Source organism: Glycine soja, chromosome 2 (assembly GCF_004193775.1).
Source record: "Glycine soja cultivar W05 chromosome 2, ASM419377v2, whole genome shotgun sequence".
Taxonomy (NCBI): domain Eukaryota; kingdom Viridiplantae; phylum Streptophyta; class Magnoliopsida; order Fabales; family Fabaceae; genus Glycine; species Glycine soja.
This window is the reverse complement of record NC_041003.1, coordinates 28,710,461-28,732,935: the sequence shown is the minus strand read 5'-3', so window position 1 is coordinate 28,732,935 and position 22,475 is coordinate 28,710,461. Positions and strand designations below refer to the sequence as shown.

The following is a 22,475-nucleotide window of genomic DNA, read 5'->3' as shown; positions in this document are numbered from 1 at the left end:
ATGAAACACTGGAAAACGCACGGGGTCGTCAAGTATTTAAAATTAAAACAGAGTGATCCGAGTATCGAACTCAGGGAACTTGCTTATTAGACAGAGTTTTATTCAGAAGTAAGGCATTGTTGGGACAACATTGATAATCGATGGTTAAAAATAGAAATAAACTAATTCTATGGTAAAAACAGTAAATGCAAGTAAGTAAAAGTTGACAACAATAGGTAAAATGCATTGGGTCTTTCTAACAAACAAGTTGAGCGTATGAAGATATTTCTCTAATTAATCATGTTCTTGTGTTCTATGCTATAGCCTAAAGTACTAAACCTTGACCCCTCGTAAGTTTAGACTAATTTAACCTAAGCTTCATCCGTAGATCTCTCTTGTAAGACTAGGCTTAACTTAAACAGCATTATCATCACAGCATATTCATAAAACCAAAACCCCACAATCCATCCCTGGTAATGTAGTTATTTAGTCCTGCTTCTATCAAGTTCTAAGGCAACAATATATTTCCCAATGCTAAAGTCACATAATAGTACACACAAATAGGTGATCAGACCAAGAGCATGCAGTAATTAAGCATTGAAAGAAGCATTGAACACACAAAACACAATTAATTAGATATTAAAGATAATTACATCAATTGTTCCTTAGAAATCCCCAACTAGGGTGTTTAGCCAACCATGCAAGGAACCCTAATGCAAATGAGACAAAAAGTACAAAGCAATTATTGTTTACACAAGAAGGGAGATCCCTCCTCCTCTTCTTGGCACCTCAAAATCACTCAAACACTCTTTAATCTCTCAAAGTGATGAACCCTAGCTTCCTTGCTTAGCTTCTGCCTCTCTATTGCCTCTAGAGCACTACCTCGAATTCTGGGCAAAAGTATGCAGCTCTGGTCTCCAAAATTCGTCACCCTAATTCTGACAATTCAGGCTTAAATAGGCTCTAAAATCACGACATCACGCTTAGCGCCACCCTCGTGCTTAGCGCAAGTAAGTGCATTTGGGCTTGGCACTAGTCGTGCACTGAGCCTAGCAAGAGACAAATGACTCGCTTAGCGAGCTGATCTCACGCTTAGGGCGCGGTCTTGATCCTTGTGGTCTTCCAAATTCGCTTGTCATGCTAAGCACGCTGAAGCTGCGCTTAGTGGTGGACGCACACTAAGCCCACAGGGTCCGCTTAGTGCAACTGCTCCCTTTAGCACTTCAAGATTTTAGCCTCTTTTGACCTGAAATTGTGCAAATTTTATCATTAAGTCACATGGGAGATACTCTAAAGACAACTATTCAAGCAAAACAAGATTTATATACAAATTCCTACAAAATAACTATAAATTGGGGAACTATACAAGTTTTAGAAAATGTTTTCTATACAAAAGTTAGTCGTATAAGGCGACTAACAGCTTAGCACGCAAGTGCAGGCCTAGCGCACACCCACCAACTTGTTGCACGAGCATACGAGCTAAGCCGCACTACACCTCTAGAACTTCAAGGCAATAATTGGCTAAGCATGGAATCACCGGCTAAGCGAGCCAATTATTCTCACTAGTGCACACAGCCCGCTAACCGAAAGTTGCAGGCTAGATTTCACCTGCAACTCTCACTAAGCCGGAGAGGCACGCTAAGCCCAAAACTTTCTTAGGTTTTGCAATTTCATGAATTGGGCTTAGCGCGTAGACTCACGCTAAGCTTGTGTATTTTGATATTAAAAAAATAAAAAAATGGAAATAACGACTGAAAGCAAATGTAGATCAGGAAACTCCCTGTGTGTTGTTAAGTGTGTGGTATGATAATATAGGTTTAGTGGTCAAGTAGATAGGGGATGGGTGAATGCTCTCCTAGAACCTATGTGTTTGAATCCTGAGAAAAACCATGATTTCCTTGTTAGCCCAGCCACGTTACAAGCCTTATAAAAATATAGTCCTTAGTGATCCATTTTGTGTGCACGCTATTGTGTTGAATGAGATTATGTGCAAATTCAAAAATTGTAACTTCAATTGGTTTGAATGAAATACACATAACTGAAACACTTGTGTGCTTGAGAGAAACACTAGCCTTGTGAGGAGTGAAGCACGGTTGATCTTCTTTGATTCCTGTCATACTTGCTAACCTCTGAGTGCATCCTTGGCATGATCCCATCATGAAAACATTGACAAGTGTGAACTTGAGGGTTGGATACTGAAATTATATAAAAAATACCCAATTATCTCAGTTATTGTGAATAGTTACATCCTGAACATCACCATTTATCTAACTTAGTGTAGCTTTAGTTTACTTTTGCTTGAAAACAAGCAAAGCTTTAAATTTGGGGGAGTTTGATAACTGTTATGCATAGGTAATTTGTGTATTTAAATCACATAGCAATCATCTAATTTCCTCTCTTTTATTGCTTTTTTTTGTGTTAAAACATTAGGAATATAGCTTCTTCTGAGTTTTTGTCCACTTTGGAAGTCAGTTGTCATGTGCAACTGCACTAAGGGCGCACCACATAGCTTAGTGCATGGTCACTTAAGCCAGTTGGACATGTGTGCACAACCCTCAGCGTGCCATCTCGCTTAGTGTATAATCAATGTTGTAAAACATGATTGTGATGCGTTTTAAAGAAAAAAAGAGAGAGGATTAAACTAGGGCTATTATTGAGCAGTAGAGAGTGAGAGTTAGGGCACGACCCACTGGAGGGAACCACTCATTTGGAGCACCTCATCTCCATTCATCTCCATTTTCCTCCATTTTCTTCCATTCCTTTTGCCCCTTTTAGTATTTGTAAACCCCTCATGACAATGAGAGGCTAAACCACCCATTGTTGGGACCTTAACAACCAAACACTCTTGATGTAATGATTCTAACTATCTATTTAATGTTATTTTGATATTATTGTCTCTTTTATGTGCTTATGATCACGTTTATGGTTTGATCGCACATTCTCACGTAATGTTATAGGGTTTAGGCATTAAAGGATGTTTATTTCTTAAGAACATGAAAAGAACATCCAGGTAATCCATCTTTAGGGATAGAATGGTATTATTTAGCCTAAATTATGCATCTCTGCGGTAATGCAAGCTATCTGACATAGCTCTTAAGGTATTGGGAGTAAAATTAGGTAATTTAGTCTCTCACGTGAGTAATCATGGCTAGAGTAGGTTAGTAGATGTAGGTAATAATTGGAATAACATTAAATAGAGAAAAATCCTTAATACTGCATCAAGATTAGTTTTGGTAAGTTGAGCCCCCAACAAGTCCGTAATTCTGCATCAACCATCATTTCACTACTCCAAGTGTTTGTTTTCTCATCCTTGCACACGCTTTGCTCTGTAGTTTAATTTACGTCGACTTTATATTTGTGCATTATCACTCGACAAATATTTAATTCAATTCATTAATTGCTTAAAATTGGACATATACAACCTCTGAGTACAGTCAAAGTTTTTGTGGACTCGACACTTGGTTTTACCATTTTAAAATACTACTTGGACGAATTGGTGCACTTGCCTAGGAGTTAACATTTGCTCAGGTAACATCATAATTAATTTCCACATATATACATACAACTCTTGGAGGAATACCAAAAACACAAGATCAACTAAAACATGGAAGCATAATTACTTTGTTAGGTTATGCAAAAGAATAAAAGAAAGGCATGAAACACAATAAGGTGGTGGAGAGGATGGAAACCATAGAGTGAATATCCACATCTTCAAGATGAATGGCATAGCTCTACTGACAAAAATCCATATATTCAACATACTTCACATTACAACCATAAAATATGGAATGGCATATGCAAGGAAAGTCTTGATGTAAGGGCATGCCAAGTCAGAGCTAGGACTTACTCATTGGAAACTTATCTTAACATAAGTTGGAAGACTTAGAATAAATATTTCCAAAAATAGTGGCAATTTTTTTTCACTTTTAAAAAAGAAAAAGAAACTTGTTTCGTTATAAAAGCGTGAATTGAACTCCTTTTAAAGGAAATACATGTCATGGTAGTGGGACAATAATATATAACCAAAAAGGAAAGAATACAGGCAACTGGAAATCTAAATACCTTATATGAAATTATTTATATAAAATAAATATGCTTAATTCATCAAATAACCAATAGTTCAATGACAACATAAAACAAGGCATAGGCCTTTATGACTCTAAGATACATGATAAACAGTTATAATCAAGTTCCAAAATAAGATATCTTAAGGTTTCAAATATATAGAACCTAACACTACTAAAAAAACTAACTTTTTACGACGCACTTTCTAAGGCGGTTCCCAAAAACCGTCTTAATATATAAGGCAGTGACAATTTTGTAAATAACAAAATATATATGATGACAGTTTTATAAAAACCGTCTTAGAAAATCAGTGTTCAAAGACAGTTTTAAGAAAATCGTCTTAAAAATGAAGTATTCAAAGATGGTTTTTTAAAAACTGTCTTAGAAATTGGTGTTATTCTCACATTCGTATATTTAAAAAGACCCCGCATTTTGCACCCCAAGAAACACCCCCTCCCTCTCCTTCTCCTCAAAACCCTAACTTTGTTAATCATCATCGCTGCCTTCTTTTTCATGCACTTCCCATCCCCTAATCATCAACACCCCCGCTCACTCCCCCCGACGCCGAGTCCGACACTACCTTCACCAAGGAGGAAGCAGAGAGGCTTCTCGAAGAGCGTCTCAACACCAACCCGCGCGACACTGATGTGCTCCACTTGCTAATGGAGGTCATAATCATGGCGCATAAAATGGATAAAGCGTATGGGGTTTTAGACCATTTGATTGAGCTTGAACCGGAGGAGCTACAGTGACCGATCTTGAGCTTCTCCATGTTCCTCGCAGTGCTGGTATATGATCAAAATGCCTCTTTATACACTTGTAAGAATATTTTTTTCATTATCACTATTACAAAATAATGTTCACATAATGTTGTCAAAGGTGGCAAGCCTTATTCATGATGATGTATTGGATGATGCAGATACCAGACGTGGTATTGGTTTGTTGAATTTTTTAATGGACGATATGGTATATATAAAGTTGTGAATTTTTTTGCCTACATATTACATACCATTTGTTCATTATTTTTTAGGTTACATTTTCTACATACATATTGTCACATGGTGGGTGTAGCTTGCTTAAGTTTTATGTTGTTTTTATGCAGTTGGCAGTATTGGCTAGGGATTTTTTGCTTTCTCGGGTTTGTGTTGCTCTAGCCTCTTTGAAAAATAGAGGTAAGCTAAATGGGTAATATGTTGTGTAAACATGAAAAGTTTTAAAGATGTGTCTAGATTCTTTGATGGTAGACAATTATGTTTATGTCATCTACCTAAGATGCATTTTTGTAGGTTGTATCTTTAATTGCAAAAGTTGTAGAGCATCTTGTAACTGGGGAGACCATGTAGATGACTACAACATTTGATCAACAGTGTCGGTATGCATGGGTCTATTTCTATCATTTATGTGCATGTGTGTTTCTGTGCTAGGAAGTTAACCTTTGTTTTATAAAATATGAATCATATTAGTAATTCATGTTTTCTTTATAAAAATTCATTTATTTTCCCTTGCACAAACACATAATTATAGATCACTCTTAATTCTAAAAAATGTGGAGATATATCCTATCTATGGTTAGATTGATTTCTCATAATTGTTTATATTTTCAGCATGGAATATTATATGCAAAAGACCTACTACAAGACTGCACCTTTAATGTCAAATAGTTGCAAGGCAATGCCCATCCTTGCAGGCCCAACAACAGACGTTGCAATGCTTGCTTTTGAGTATGGAAAAAATCTGGTTTGTATATTCAATTAGTCATGGATTTACACTATTAAGTTAAAGTATGATGTTTTCTATTGTAAACAATGTGTTTAATGATTTATAGTTTAATGTTTTGCATAAAGAGAATTAATGAACCTAGTATTACTGTTACGGATGTATCCACCATTTCATTTGGCAACGTTTAGTTGATATCTATCTTCCTATTTGTACATATTATATTCTCTATTTTGTAGGGTTTGGCATTTCAGTTGATAGGTGATGTGCTTGATTTCACAGGCACATCATCTTCCCTTGGAAAGGGTTCTTGTACACATGACTAGAGCCCATTCATGGAGTCAAAGTGATTGTGTATAAATTTTCCAAAATATAATCTGACGCAATAAATAGCGATGGAGAAGTTCCATCAGCTTTATTTAAAATCCTTGCGGTAAGCTCTCTAGAAATTACAAGGGAAAGAGCACATGAAGATACAAACTAGTGGCAAATATACTTACCATTAAACAATAGTTCGCAATAAGAGAAACAATAGTAAGTTAGCAGCAACTTGCCATTAACTTTTGGCAAAATCTCCATCATAGTGAAGGGTTTCTCTCGTCCAAAACGGTGGCTCTATGTTGGTGAATGGCTGAATGCAAACCTTGCTTACTTGAGAAATTAAGAATATGATGCACAATCAAATTCTGAGATGGCTGATGCAACCAAAAGTGTGGAGATTTGTATGTTTTACTTCCTCTGCTTGTTCTTATTGTTTATAGTCATGTGTACAAATACCTTAAAGCCAATGTTGACTCCAAATCTAAAGGCAAGGACCAGCTTCCCTTAGAAACATGAGTCTTGAATGGTGAAATTTGTTAAAAATGATACACTAGTATGTATAGAACCATGATCCCTCATTTCTTTATCTACTTAAGGTTTTGTCCACGTTTACATGATGCATATATGATTTTATATGGACATTGTCTATGGCTAGGGGTTGAATGAAATAACAATCTTTCTTGTAATTTATAAGTTTGTAATTCAGTTATAAAAAATATTTATCAACCTAGAAATTAGTTAAATTCTATTACAAATGAGAATCCTCCAAAAAAAACCTACCAAATGAAAGAAGATTGAAAAAGTTATAAAAGACCAGTATAATACTGCCAGTCCTATGGCATGAAACGTATCATTTAATATATTTAAATAAATGTGTTATTTAGTATGCTTCTTTCTTGTTCCTGTTTTTGACATCATTTAGAATTTTTTTTTTACGTTGATTAAATTTCTATGCTAACAACCTTTTTTTGGATAGGTGCCATTTAAAAGAAAATTCTTTTAACTATTATTTTATGATTTGTTTTCCCTTTTATTCTTCATGAGATTTGTTGTGTTTTGTTTTATCCACTGTATGATTTGGTTTTGGTCCAACAAATTATTGCAGGGAATTCTTATAGCTCCAATATTGTTTGCGATGGAAGAGTTCCCTCAGTTGTGTGCAATTGTCGATGAGGGCTTTGAAAACCTTGTGAATGTTGATATTGTAAGTTAAATTTTGTTATTTGGTTGCTTTTATTCTACATAATTAGTTTTTACGACACTAAACAAAAGCATGAACTACGTTTAGATCTCTACCTTTGGTGAATCTATCATTTAAGAAGTTGCAATTAGTTTTGGTTTGGTACAATTTCATCCTAAGATTTTATAAGATCATTGATGGCCCCTTTGATGATGTGGTTTAGAATACAATCTTTGTGGTCTCCTATTTCTATATTTCAGTAGGAGGACATAAAGTGAGGTTGATTTTTCCTTATGCTTTTTTGAAGGTTCATTTTTGATAGTAGATTTGAAGGTTTTATTTCACACAAATGTTGCTTTTCATGTTTTACTCCACAAATATGTTGCTTGCTTGAGCAGCTCAACTTCTGATTTAGCAATTAAGTTGCATAACATGAATGCTGCAATTGATTTTATATGTGTTCGCACATAAAGAGATTTATATTTATTTTATTCATATTTTGAAGTCATATATATAGTTTTAGTTCGTACCATAATCACTAAGTCATATATATAGTTTTAGTTCGCACGTAAAGAGATTTATATTTATTTCCCTCTATCTATGGCCTCCTTGATTTTCTTACTACTTTACCTTGTAGCTTGTATTCAAAACAATTAATAATAAATTTATTAAAATCATCTTGTAAATTGTATGGTTTTCTCATTTTTATCAATTAAACAATGAAAGTGAAAAGATTTTCCAATTTAAGTCTAATCATTTTCTTAGAAAATTTTATGAAATTTCTCTCTTTTTTTGTATTATTTTATTAGACTTGATATAGAAAATTTGTTATTAAACTTTTCTATTATTTTATTAGAAGTTTTCTTTTTATTTTATTTTATTAGAATTTAATTTTTTTTTTAAATACATTCTAAGACGGTTGTTGGAAAAATCGTCTAAGAAAGTGTACATTCTAAGGCAGTTATTTAAAAAACCATCTCAGAATCATCATTAAAAAAAAACATGTTTTAAGATGGCTTTCATTAAAACACCGTCTTAGAATAATATCATTCTAAGAGGATTATTTGCTTGAAAACCGTCTTAGAGTGATAGCTTTTTTAAGACAGTTTTTAGGAACTGTCGTGGATATTCTTGACTTTACACGGCATAGGCTTCAAAAATGGTTCAAAACCATCTTTGATTGTGTCAAAAAACCGTCGTTAAATGCACTTTTTTCAGTAGTGTAAATAAAGAAGTTAAAGTTGTTGAAAATATTTCATGGCTTCTAATGTCATGAGAGATAAATAGTATATACATAAATCATACTTAAAACAACTAAACCTCCTCTGACAAGCCATCCTTACTTTAGTAATATATACACATAAACCCGAAACAACAAAACACAAATATGGGAGACTCCTAGAGAAAGAATTAGTTGCCTTCGGTCCTAATATCCATTTGCTCCACTAATTTTGCTGCTTCTTGTGCATGTCAACTCTCCCTGTTGTTCATCATAAAGAAGAACCAGGCAGCATAGAGAAAGAAAGGAGTGAGGTTCATGGTAATATGTGAAATAGGAAGGAAAGATAAATACACATCCTAACACTTAGGGGAAATGTACATATAGTTATGCATCTGTTAAATCACAACCATATGTATTAATTTATACGCCTTTGTAGATACTTGCACTCACATTAATCCACAAGCAAATGCAATTGCATATTGAAATAGGAATTTGAAACACTACACAACACGAGTAAGTAAAACACCTAGTATAGTTCATATGCACCTACGTTTAATACTACCAAAGGAAGAAAGCTTGTAAGTGATTTATACATACATGTACTTTCGAATTTCACGACACGATTAGACGGTTCATTATGTAATACACTCATATCAAGCTAAATTGTTCTATTAGTCACTACTATTTCAAAAGTATAGTGGGATGTGGTTGCTTGTTCATGTCTATTGTAGGACATAAAGGTTTATTCATCTAAAATTTACTTCTCAATGAGTATAACAACCTATCCATAAGGGTTAAGAAAGTTTCTCAAAGGAATAACAACCTATCCAACTGAGTTAACTTGATTCCCAAGGGATATAACAACCTATCCACAAGAGTTAAGAAGTTTTCATAGGGATATAACAACCTAACAACATGAGTTCTCAAGGGATATAACAACTTATCTGCTTGAGTTGATTTAGGACTGAAAGGATATAACAATCTATCCCATGAGTTATTTTGAATCTCAATGGATATAACGACCTATCCATATGAGTTAACTTGGTTCTCATGGGATATAACAACCTAACCACAAGAGATTAGATTGTTTATCCAGGGGATATAACAACCTATCTGCCTGATTTTATTTGAAAGCTAGCATCAAGCTTTAGAGTTGTCATTGAGCCTTAAAGTGGTACTGAGTTGGGTAGTTGGCACTAAGCCTAGTAGTTTTGTTGTATGAAAAATTCATTAAGTTTCATCTTGCATAAATTTGTTATTAAAGAAATTGGAGGCAGTTGAATTCTCCCAAGAAAGCTCTTACAAGATTAAAGTTTCAGGAGAAGCACTACAACATTAAGAACCCATATATTTAAGCACAATAACACTATTATCCATTTATAACTCTCATATCAGACACGCCACATTAATCACTTCATTGAAGGTTACACAAGTGCTCCAATGACATAAAGCCAATAACATCTTAATATAGACATGCAATGGTCTAAGCTCACTATTGGGAAACAATTGAAATTTATAATTTCAAATCTCTAGGATATTGTTTAGATTTAAAAAATGATAGTCTTATTTATAGGATGTTGTTTAGAATTAAAAATGTATATATATATATATATATATATATATATATATATATATATGAATTAGAGATTTTGTTTCCTCTTTTAAGATTATGATGCTAGGTCTATATATAGAGATTCTTAAGATGATAAAAATTACCCAGCCTGACGAAGGGGTCACCTTCCTAGGTGAAACAAAGGGGGTGGTCATGTTGAGGAAAGGTTTACAAGTTTGTCCAACTTGTCCTAAGAACATGTTATGAAGAGATCATGAATGTATGGATAAGGGTTTAAGTCACGTTAAACAAATTGAGGTTGAGGTTGTGGATGTAGGGGTGAGGGCCCGAACCATATTAAACAAATTTGTAACCTTTTTCTATTTTGTTTATGGTGTTATCTCTTGTTTTTGGTTGTGTGATTTTTGAGTAATAAAGATATGAGTGTTTTTTCCCAACAATCGGTATCAAAGCCTGAATGATCTTGGGGCCTAGTGACCAGAGAGAAGAGTATTGAAGAAGCTTAAGGAGGTTGATGGTGGATCTGTGTGGGGTCCTTGTGTTGAAAGTCTACTTGGTGATGTGATAGTCAAGTGGCATGTTCCACTGGAGGTAGTTGGCGGTACAAGTCTAAAAGTGTCACCATTCGGTACTTGTGGAGCAGATCGAGAACATACCAGATTTTGTGCAAGCAAAGTGGAAGCGGAAGCGTGACAAGCAGCTAAGAAGATTGAAGATGAAATTAAATTTTAATTGAGGAAAGAATAGTTGAGAAATAATTCAAATTTGTAATTTCAAATCTCTAGGATATTGTTTAGATTAAAAAAATGATATTATCTTATTTCTAGGATGCTATTTAGAATTAAAGATATATTTTGTAAATTAGATATTTGTTTCCTCTTTTAAGATTATAATGCTAGATCTATATATAGAGTTTCTTAAGATGAGAAAAATTATCCAGCTTAAAGAGGGGATTACCACCCTAGGTGAAAGTGGGTGGGTGGTCATGTTGAGGGAAGGATTAGAAGTTTATTAAGCTTGTCTTAAAAACTTGTTGTGAGGAGATCGTGGATGTAAGGATGAGGGTCCAAACCATGTTAATCAAATTAAAGTTAAGGTTGAGGTTGTGGATGTAGGGATGATGGCCTGAAATGCGTTAAATCAATTTGTAATCTTTTTATCTCATGTTCTTGGTTGTGTGATTTTTGTGTAATAAAGATATGAGTGCATTTTTACCCCTCAACACTCACCAAAAGGGTTTAACTAATTCCAATCAGATCAGCCCAACCAGTATAAGTAAATCACATTATCGATAGCAACTTCACTCATCTTAAGGTCACACCAAGACAAGAGAAACACATAGAATCCACAAAATTTCACATACAATCAAATCTTCATCATCCATAAGCATCTCAGAGTTATAAGAATCATAGTAACACATAGCCATGTCAATTATCTTGCCATACATATCACATCAATAAAAACAAAAACTTGTCCTAGTGTGTACCAACCAATTTGAATTTCTTGCAACTTTACCTTATAACTTAGTTTGAATTTTTTAGTTATTAAATAGTTATTATGTACCCTTTATCACATACAGAAAGTTTTTCAATGTTATATCCCAAGCCATTTTAGATCACAAATATTCACATCACTTTATTTCACACTCCCGAGTCTTTCTTGAAATTTTGACTGTAATGGGGATTGAAGAGGTTATGGTTGCTTAACCTTTTCTTTAACTTACTAGCACTTATACATAGAATTCGAGTCATATATCTAGAAGCCCCTGAAAGAATCTAAACTAGATAGCTCCTAGCTCCACTCTAATGAGTAAGTTTAAGAATACATCTTCTTTTCTATGACACTTCACCTACACTACAAGGATTAGTTTTTCGTATTATCACTAATCTTCATTCAACTATGGTTTGGAACTGAATTAAATTTTACTATCGTATGTCTCTTATGTACCAGGAGTTAGAGGGGTTATTCTCAACTAAGGAAGTGGGATTTAGGTGATTAAGGAAGGATCCAAGTCAAGGCATTCTGTAGAAAATTCTGCAGCATCTCTTTTTACTCATAGTTTATGGTTATATTCACCAATTCATCATGTGGTTGCATGGGTTAGCTAGATAACACTAAGGATTACTATATGGTGAAAATGTGAGCTTCGGTTCACCTCAGACTGCTACTATGAGGGTGAGATAGGAGGGCAACCACGGGTTGCAACATGAATAATATTGGTATCTCATGCTACTTAACTCTAGCTTGCTTATATGACATCATTGACTAGTCTATTAACCAAAGTTTGGTGCTCCCATTGCTCATAAGTCTAAGGATGCATTTCTATTCATTAGTTTAAATCACATCTTATATTTAAGCCATAACATTATATATGACAAAATAAATCTGCATAAAAGTCCTTTAACTTCCCTGGCGATAAAATTCAAAAAGCATTATGTACATGATTAAAAATTATGGGTTCAATTGCTTCAAAAAGGAGTCTTCCAGAACTAAAAGGCTCTAAAATATCATAATCAAAACCCTCTAGACCTACATATACGAGTCTATACAAAACAACTCTTTTGTTATCAAATTTTAATAGCAATAAAACCAAATCATCAAACCTCAACTAATTTAAAGTCTCTAGCTACTTGTATATTCTCTACCTGCATCATTCAAATTTAGATCCATTTTATCAAGTTACCATGTTTGAACTGAAGGACCTAGGACTTAAATAACCTTGCATAGGGCATGAATACATAGGACTTAGGACTTAGATTACCTACACTTAAGTTCTATTTTAAAATTCCAAAATTGAGGTAGGGTCTATCATTTACAGAACCAAAGTTAGAATCGCTTGATTTGTACGCAAATCCAGTAAAAACACAAGTTGTCCAACAGATTCTCACATACGACATGTCTATGATAAAATTTTGATATAAATTGTAGGAAAATGTAGCTGAGGTAAAGTCAATTTAATTTAAAAGATAAGACATCAAGCTATGTAATTATAAAATGGCCAATGTCAATTCAATTTGTCAATTTAGATAATAATGTCAAAAGACGTGATGCCTACACAAGCAAAATTCAATAATTCCATTAGGTATACATATCATAATATAGTATAACTCTTTCATTTTCACCTTTATGATTTCTATTGAGTATTGACACAAGCACGTACTTAACACCATAAAAAACAACTTCAAATCATATTACTTGACATAGAATTCACAAGTTATAGGCTTTGCAATTTAGACCCACCACTCACAATTTAAGCAATTATGTATTCAAACTTGGCACACAAGCACCTTATCACATCCTAAACATCTCCAACTTAATTTAATTGAAATAACAACAACCACACTAGAAGGTGGGTGAATAGTATGTTAATCAAAGATAATAACTTTTTAAAACTTTTAACTCAAAGATAGACAAATATGTATATGTAAGGTAAGTCGTTCACTGAAAAGAAATAGGTTTTAATAAGGCCAAGCTTTATCGTCTAGTGACTAAATAAGATAGAGTCTTTAAAACACTTTTTCAAGCAAATACTTGGTATGAAAAGAAGGACAAAAAGTGCTAAGAGAATGCTCAATAAACCATCAAGGAGAGAAGTAGAAACACTCAACTTATACTGATTCACTCAATCTCAGCTACATCCAGTTCTCCTTTATAGGGTTCCACTAATAGAGGTCAAATAAAAGAATTGGATTATGGGCGTGTTGGCTTCTAAGTGGAGTGGTAAGGTGCTGGTCTTATGCATAATAAAAAAAATAAGTTGAACTTATTTGTCATAATACAAAGATGTAAACAAAACTAGAAATTTTAGGAGCAATAGAAATAGGATATGTTAGGGAACAAGAATATAATTTTAGAGTTTATTGAGAGAGTGTGTCTAGCATGGACAAGGAAACTAAGTCACGTTTGGTGGAAGAGGATGTTTAAATCGTCAAATATGATGTTTAATATTGAAAGGCTAAGATTTGTGACCAGGAACCTAATCTTTAAATCTCTATTTGTTTCAAATTTTTTAATCTCTAATGTACTTTTATGCAGATGTCCTTTTTCTATGAACAAAAATACCCCTTTTGAATTTATTACATTTCATTTAAATTTAACTGTTAAATAGGGATCTTGATGGATGAGGGTTCCACTATGATTTGGTGCCAAGTCCATTGTGGAAGTGTAGTCGAGGATGGTTTCATTAGTGGATTTTTGCGCCTTTGGGGAAAGATTTGACGTGTATGGTTGGTGGTGTTGGATGCTGGCATTGATGATATGCAGATTGGTGCAGCCATTTGATAGGGAGGTGCAGCTTTTATGGTTGGTGGCTTTGCTTATTGTTACCGCTATTAAATGGTGAGAACCCATATGTGGTTATCTGTAGTGGTAGTTTTTTTAACATGAGGGTGGTGTTTATTTATATGCATGGTTTGTGTTTTAGGTGTGTTAATTAATTGGGAAAGGAATATGGTATTTGTTGAAATGCTTGAGTAGAGGTCCCAATCAAATGAAATTGAAAAACCGTGCTAAGATTGGTTGATATAGGGTGCAATGCTCATTCCCAATGATTTCACAGAAGCCTTTAAAAAATTATTTAGAGGGGTTTTGTAGTTACATACAATAGAAGAAGACATTTTAGACATCTGAAGTTGTAAGTTGGAGATGAGTATGAGAAGAACAACCATATTGCAAAAGAAAGAGAATAATGTAGAAAATAAGAAGGTTGATCTACATCCTTCATAAAAAGCCCAACAATTATTTATTATAAGGCACAATACAGTAGGTCAATGGTAGATAGAATGCAAATGTAGTATGGCCTTGTTAGTTGCACAAATTAAGATACTGTTTTGAAGAATGACCCTAAAGTAGTACCAGCTTGATGTGAGACAATATTATGGAAGATCCATGAACACTTTGTATAGTAAAAGGATGAATATTATAGCTTATTTGATATTTTGTTAATGTAATGATAAACCTAATACTTGCAGTAATATAACAAATAATTTGAAAACATCTTTAATAATGTGTGGTGGATAAATATAACTAATGATAATTTTATGGTAAATAAACTATTATAAAAGGTATGTTGAACAGTTAGGGCTTATATAAAAAATACAATGATGTTGTAGTACAAGTAATGATTAAAATATAACGAGTTGAAGGTTGAAGGAAATCAGAAAGCAAGCGATTTTAGTTGTTTATATAGTTAACAATACAAAATTAGATTTGACCTAACACATTTGAGTATTGTGTTATGTTGTATTTAGTATAGTGCATGCGTGGGTTTGATCCCACAAGTATAAATAGTGTTGTTATAAGTTTACATGATGAGTTTGATTGAGTAATTAAGTAACCCTAACCTTACCTAATGTTGGCTAAAATATCGAACTAGCTAATTAATTTAACCTAACTTACATATAGTCCTTAAATCCACTACTTGTCTGACCCTAAGCTTTTGTTCCAATATTATTATATATGTTTTATAGGCATGAGGATTTGAGCAATGGTACATCGGGAAATGTTGTAACATATATCTTCTAATGAACACTAGTATGCGTGAATGCACTTGGAAGACATGATGTTGTCCTACAGGTGTTGGTTTTGAACAATAGTGAATGCATTTGATTTGTTAAAGTTAAGATCATCATCATTATGATGTATTGTCAGATGCATCTTCATTATGATATTGGATGTTGTTTTTGTAGTTTGTAATTTGTCTTGTATCTAAGGCATTGTTTGTTGGATCGAGTGGCCTCAGAATAATTAAGAAGGAGGGGTTTAATTAATTATTCCTAAACCTTTACTAATTAAAATTTTACTTTTCTAAGGCTTTTACTAAATTGTTAAGAGAATGAGGAGTAGAAGAGAAACTTAACAGAAAGTAAAAGTAGAAATTAAATACACAGTGGAAAGTAAAAGAGTAGGGAAGAAAGAAAAAAACACATAAGAGTTTTTATACTGGTTCGGCAACAACCCGTGCCTACATCCAGTCCCTAAGCGACCTGCGGTCCTTGAGATTTCTTTCAACCTTGTAAAAATCCTTTTACAAGCAAAAATCCACAAGGGATGTACCCTCCCTTGTTCTCTTTGAACCTAGTGGATGTACCCTCCACTAGAACTGATCCACAAGAGATGTACCCTCTCTTGTTCTCATTCAAACCCAAGTAGATGTACCCTCTACTTGTACCACAAAAGATGTACCCTCCAATGTGTTAAGACAAAGATCTTAGGTGGTTAAACCTTTGATACTTAGTGAATGGGGATACAAAAGAATTCTTAGGCGATTAGTCCTTTGAACACTTTTGTATTAGGGAAAGGGAAGAATCAAAAGAATTTTCAGACTGTGTCGTTTTGAATTCTTTGACAAGGGAGAAGGGAGACACAAAAGAATTCAGACAGTTAGTCCTTCGTTCTTTTGGAAAAGGGAGAAGAGAAACACAAAAAGAATTCAGGCGGTTAGTCCTTGGCGAATTCTTTTTGGCAAAGGGAGAAGAGAATGAAAAGATGAATAGCACAAGTTTTCAAGGTTTAGAAAACTAGAAAACTTTAGAAAGCTTTTGGCACAAAGAAGAAGAAGAAGTTCAAAGGGATTCAAGGCTTGTAAAAGATTGATTGAATAAGTGTAAAAGTGTATTGAAAAGCAAATCAAAGTCTTGCATTTATAGACTCTTCATGTCTGGCCAAGAGGACCATTTAAAAGAGTTATAACTTTTAGAAAAACTTAAAACCAATTTGAAAAAGTCAAAAACCTTTTAAAGAGTTACATCTTTTGATTTACTCAGAAACAATCACTAGTAATCGATTACCAAATAAGTGTAATCGATTACACAAAGCTTTTATGTGAAAGGATGTGACTCTTCACATTTGAATTTGAATTTCAACGTTCAAAGGCATTGGTAACTCTTTTGAATTTCAACGTTCAAAGACATTGTAATCGATTACAGCTTTTTGAAATTAATTGGAACGTTGTAAATTCAATTTGAAAACTTTTTCAAAACAATTTTGCTACTGGTAATCGATTACAACAATCTGGTAATCGATTACCAGAGAGTAAAAACTCTTTGGTAAACATGTTTTGAGAAAAATCATGTGCTACTCAATTTTTGAGAAAAATTTTCATACTTATCTTGATTAAGCCTTCTCTTGATTCTTAAATCTTGAGTCTTGAATATTGATCTTGATTCTTGAGATCTTGAACCTTGAATCTTGATTCTTGACTCTAAACTTTCTTCTTGAGTCTTGAATTCTTCTTGATTCTTATCTTGAACTCTTGAATTATTCTTGATTCACTTGAGTTGTTCTTTGATTGATCTTTGAGCTTTTTGTCATCACCTTTGTCGTCATCTTTTGTTATCATCATTGTTATCATCAAAACACCTTTGAATCACCTTTGATTCACCATGAAGCTTTGCTTCTACATTGTTGTGTTGTACTTTGTGAAGGTTAAGAACTCAAAGGGAAGTCTTCTTATCCTACTTTTATGTTCAAACAACACACGCTTATTAATGCAACGAAAAATCATAGTTCGATTATAATCATGAAACAAACAACAATAACAACTAAAATAATAGCATGGGTACACACATTAACAGAAGATGAAAAACAGGCAAAATAGGTTTGATCAACTAAATACATGACTGGATGGATCTATCGTCATTATTAAAGGTATTTTTCATCATTGACCCATGCATCAAATCATTGATCTCTTCGGCAAATCTTGGTTTCCTTGGTTTATGCATCACTACAAGGATTTCTTTTGAAGATCGGTCAACCATTGCATACAAGTGTATTGATCCTTTAGAACTGAACTCCAAAAAAATGAAAACATCTTCTCCACATTGTTGTCGTCTTTAAGCTTCATACAATCATACTCCACATAGCCATTACTTACGTATACATGCTTATGGTAAAAAAAAACCTCAAACAAGCTTCTTCCACCTTCAATGACATCTATAACTGCTTTCCTCAAAGAAATGAGAGACATTTCCTCACTAATTTTAATGTATTTAGCATTTTTAGGATATTCAAACAATACCCCGTCACAAGTTGATACCATATCATCATCATAATACACAACAACAACTCCCTCCATTTTGATTCCAATATGGTGAATATGAGTTAGCTTAGACCATCACTTGTATTTATTATCATCTTGTATTGTTATATTGTGAGTTATGACAAACGACCAAGATTTCACAGACAAAATACACAATTTAGATTGCATCGAACTCTACAAGGGTACGACTAGCATGGCATGCTATCATAAATGTGGTTAGTTAAAAATTGAAATTTTGGTAATAAAAAATAAAACACTGTTTATAAATAAAAAATTTACACAAAAAAAATATAATTTCCACGTATAATTTCTTTTAAAAAAAGACATTTTTAAAATATTATTAGAAAACATCCAGGTGGGTAGTTCCATTAGCAATAAGGGTATGTCAATATCTACTCCATAAAATATGAGTGAGTCTATATAGATTACGGGTAAGGAAACAAATGTTTAGATATTCGCAAAAGATATGAAATAACACTTTCTAGGTGGATGATTTAACTTAAAGTCTAAAATTAGGGTTGACAGTCTGCTAGCAATTTTGACTTGTTACATCACAAGTACAAGGCCCGGTAGACTCAAGGTACGGGTGACGCTAACGCATGCATTGAAGAAACCAATGAAAGACTGATTCCTGGCCAAATATTTTGGCATGTATAACATACACAAGAACTAACTCTATTAAAAGCAAACTAAACTAATCAGCTCCTTTCAAATGTAATGGTAGTAAGCACTTATTTTTATGGTTGAAATAGCACGTGTTGTTATTTTGGTCTTTAAAAAATAACCGAATTACCATACAGAACATTAATTATTGGTCATCTACTCAACCATGTGTCCAACAACTTTTTTAATTGATAGTAAGTGCCTCTACCTTGATATATAGTTTGGTCCTCTACTTACCCACCCTTATCACAGATAACTCCATCTACGTGATATGAATCCGTCTAAGAAGCAAAAGTATTTTGTTGTCTTTGTTGAAAGGAAGCCCGACATATATTACTCAAGGTGCGTATGAGTGCAAGGCACAAATTGATGAGTATCCGAACAACCACCTCCACTCCTTTAAGTCATGAGAAAGCTTAATTTCACTGGCTAGACCTTTGCAGGAAATATGGAATTAAGGCTAGTCAAGCGAATGTAAAGCCACACAACATGCAAGAGTGCATCCTCTAAACTCCTTTTCTCCAAGTGAAGGTACGTATAAAATGGTGTTCATTTTCAGAATTTTTCATAGCGAGGAAGTGTAATATTTGAAGACTTGCACATTGGCTTCATATGAGGCCATCACAAGTAGCAACACCATCACCTTTGCTGAGAAGGCCACATCACCCGCTTTTGTGTTGAATCATTGCATGCAAAAATGGCTAGGGCAATTGTGTATAGCTCTTTCTCTCCCTACCCTTACCTACACGTTACTGGAGGTTATGTTCTTTGATGGAAAGGAATTTTGAAGGTATTCAGGGATTGTAATGACTGGCAAAATTGGAAACCATCTTTGTCTTGTGGGAAGATTCAAACTAACTGACTATGATGCTCAAGAAGACGTTGTTGTGTCCTTGATTCAAAACCTTATTTTGAGAAATGGAAGGTGTATTTATGATTACAAATATTATAGTATGAAAAGCCTTGAATAGAAGATGCTAACAATGACACAAGAGATGCAAACCATGAAGGATGACAAATTGCAGTTGCAAATGCAGCTGAGCATAGTGTCAGACCAAGTGCGAGAGTTGAATGCACAACTTGGAGAGGGGCGGTGATTAAGGTTGGAAGGATACTAGGTTAGGCTTGTCGGGTTTCGTATTAGATGTTTAAGGTTCCATTCTAGTAGTCTTTTTTTCACCAGTTTTTTTATGTCTAGTTGTTCAGATTCATTACCATGCAGCCATACTGCCATAGCATTAGATGTAATAGTAGATGTTGTCGGGGTGTGCATATCGAAAGAGTTTAAGAAGTAAAATTATCATGGATCAAAAGTTGGGTTTAGAATGGTTTGACTTTATCTATGGAATGTTCTTTAATATATTATTATTATTATTATTATTATTATTATTATTATTATTATTATTATTACAAAACTAACCACATAACTGAGAAAAAGGAATTTGATAAATTAAAAACCAACTTTTTCATTTGATTGAAACTATAAAAGTCCATAGGACTACAACAAGGTTACATTAAAAGCAATGCATGTGTCTTTGTTGGAGATCGACAACTTTTTGGATGAGCTAATGGAGAAGGTTCCACAACTTTTGGCCCCATAATTTGAAAAATATTTACATTAAGTCATCATTAAAAATAATTTAAACCAATTATTATAAATAAAATATGATTTAAAAAATAAAATGAAGACCAATATTGCAATATTTACATTAAGTAATCATTAAAAAAATCGTAGAACCATAATCCTGCAATAATTTCTCCTAGAAATGTATATTAGTTATGTATCTAAAAAAATAAATATTTAAGGTTAAGAAAAGAGTAATCTCTCATATAAATAAATCGCACCAAACTTTTCATTTGGAGTTGTTTTATTGAACCATTTCGAATGGTTTTCTGTCAACCTAATCCATCAAGGGCTTTTCCAACATTAAATGTGATTGCACATGTGAGTTCAGTGACTTCCTGACTGTACTTTTCAATCTCGTGTAAGATTTCCCATTTTACATGACACCTTACACGCTCACATACGACGTTTACTTGTAGAAACTTTCTCTAGTATCTGGTAATTCGCAAAGGTTCATCGATCTCCAACTCTTAGTTGCTTCTCTTGCTTTGAAAGTTCTCCTTTATAAGACATGAAGTTGCAAATAAAACATTTTCTTAAACTGCCACTATAAGATACTAAATTTTCTATTTGTTTATTCCATGTATTTCAGTGTATAGCACAAGTATTTTAAAAGTTATGGACATTGATCCATCTCGTGGTGGTGTAAGTTTTCTCCCATTACTGAAAGTTTTTTCTCATAAGGGAAACCAATCTAAATAAATCTATAATGATGGACAGGAGAGTCAACGTCGTTGTATTTCTACGAATATGGAAGTGGACTTGCCCGAAGCCAGAGTGAGTTTACCTTGCGTTCCCTAACTTTCACAGTTGAGGTGTGTGTGACAAGTCTAGTCACAAAATCACCATCACGTATATACTATGACCTAAGTTAAATAAATATTTAACAAGTGCATCGTTTATTTTTTTAGGGGCTGAGAGCTGCTATGGACAAGCTGACATGTAAGATTCAAAGCTACATGAGACCCATAGTGCCTTGCTCAGGTGTGTAACACGATACATCATGGAAAACTTGTCCAAGGGTCAAAAGAGGCGCTAGGAAGAAGCTGCAAATGCAACAGGAAGAACCGTCTAAGATCAATGAACCCTTTGGTGATGATGACATCATGGTAGTGAACACCAAAAGTGTTAGATCCGTTAGTGTCCTAAACGATTTAAAGACCATTCAATTGGATGACTTTGATGTTAATATTCCTCAAGGACAGTCACGTGAAGGCCTCAGGGCACCATTTACTAGAAGCATGGCCAAAATGAGTGCCAAAGGGAAAAAGATGGGGAAATCAGTGGTCGACAAAGGTCAAGGTGATAGCAATGCAACCTCTAAAAATATAGTGGATTGAACTTTGTCTGAAGTCAATGAAGTCCAACATACTGGGAAGGTATTCTTTTTCCACGTAACATGTTAGATATTAATTAGAAAAATAATAATAACAAGTTTTATGAGCCTTAAATTGTGGAAGATGAAAGTTGTAAGGTTGTGAGTTACAAAGTCTTGAATAAGCAATTATGTGAGCATTTAGTATTCTTGAATAAGCAAATTATGTGAGTGATCACTCTATTTTAATATAAATAGGGGATCATACTCTTGTATTTTGTGTGCCAAATGAAATAAAATCTTCTTCTTCTTCCAACAAAGTGGTATCAGAGCTTGAGTTCTAGAGTGTTGAGAGAGAAACACTTTGTGAGTTGAGAGATGGCAAGCAATGGCTTGAGTATGTTTCAATTCCCTCGTCTTACCAAAGAGAATTATGATAATTGGTGTCGTCGCATGAAAGCCTTGTTAGGTTCTCAAGATGCATGGGAGATTGTAGAGAAAGGTTATACCCAACCTCAAAATGAGGCTATTTTGTTACCAAATGAGAAAGAGACTTTGTTGAAGTCGAAGAAGAAGGATCAACAAGCACTTACTTTCATTCATCAAGGTTTGGATGAAGCTATGTTCGAGTTGGTGTCAAATGCAACCACATCCAAAGAAGCATGGGAGATTTTGAAAACCTCCCTTGAAGGTGTTGATAAGGTAAAAAAGGTGCGCCTACAAACTCTACGTAGAGAGTTTGAATCATTGCATATGAAGGAATCTGAATCTATCTCAGA

General features: G+C 33.9%; 1 pseudogene; it reads left to right on the top strand.

The window, feature by feature from the left end:
- Positions 1-4,911: 4,911 nt before the first annotated feature.
- Positions 4,912-21,373, top strand: LOC114374532 (annotated as a pseudogene).
- Positions 21,374-22,475: the final 1,102 nt, after the last annotated feature.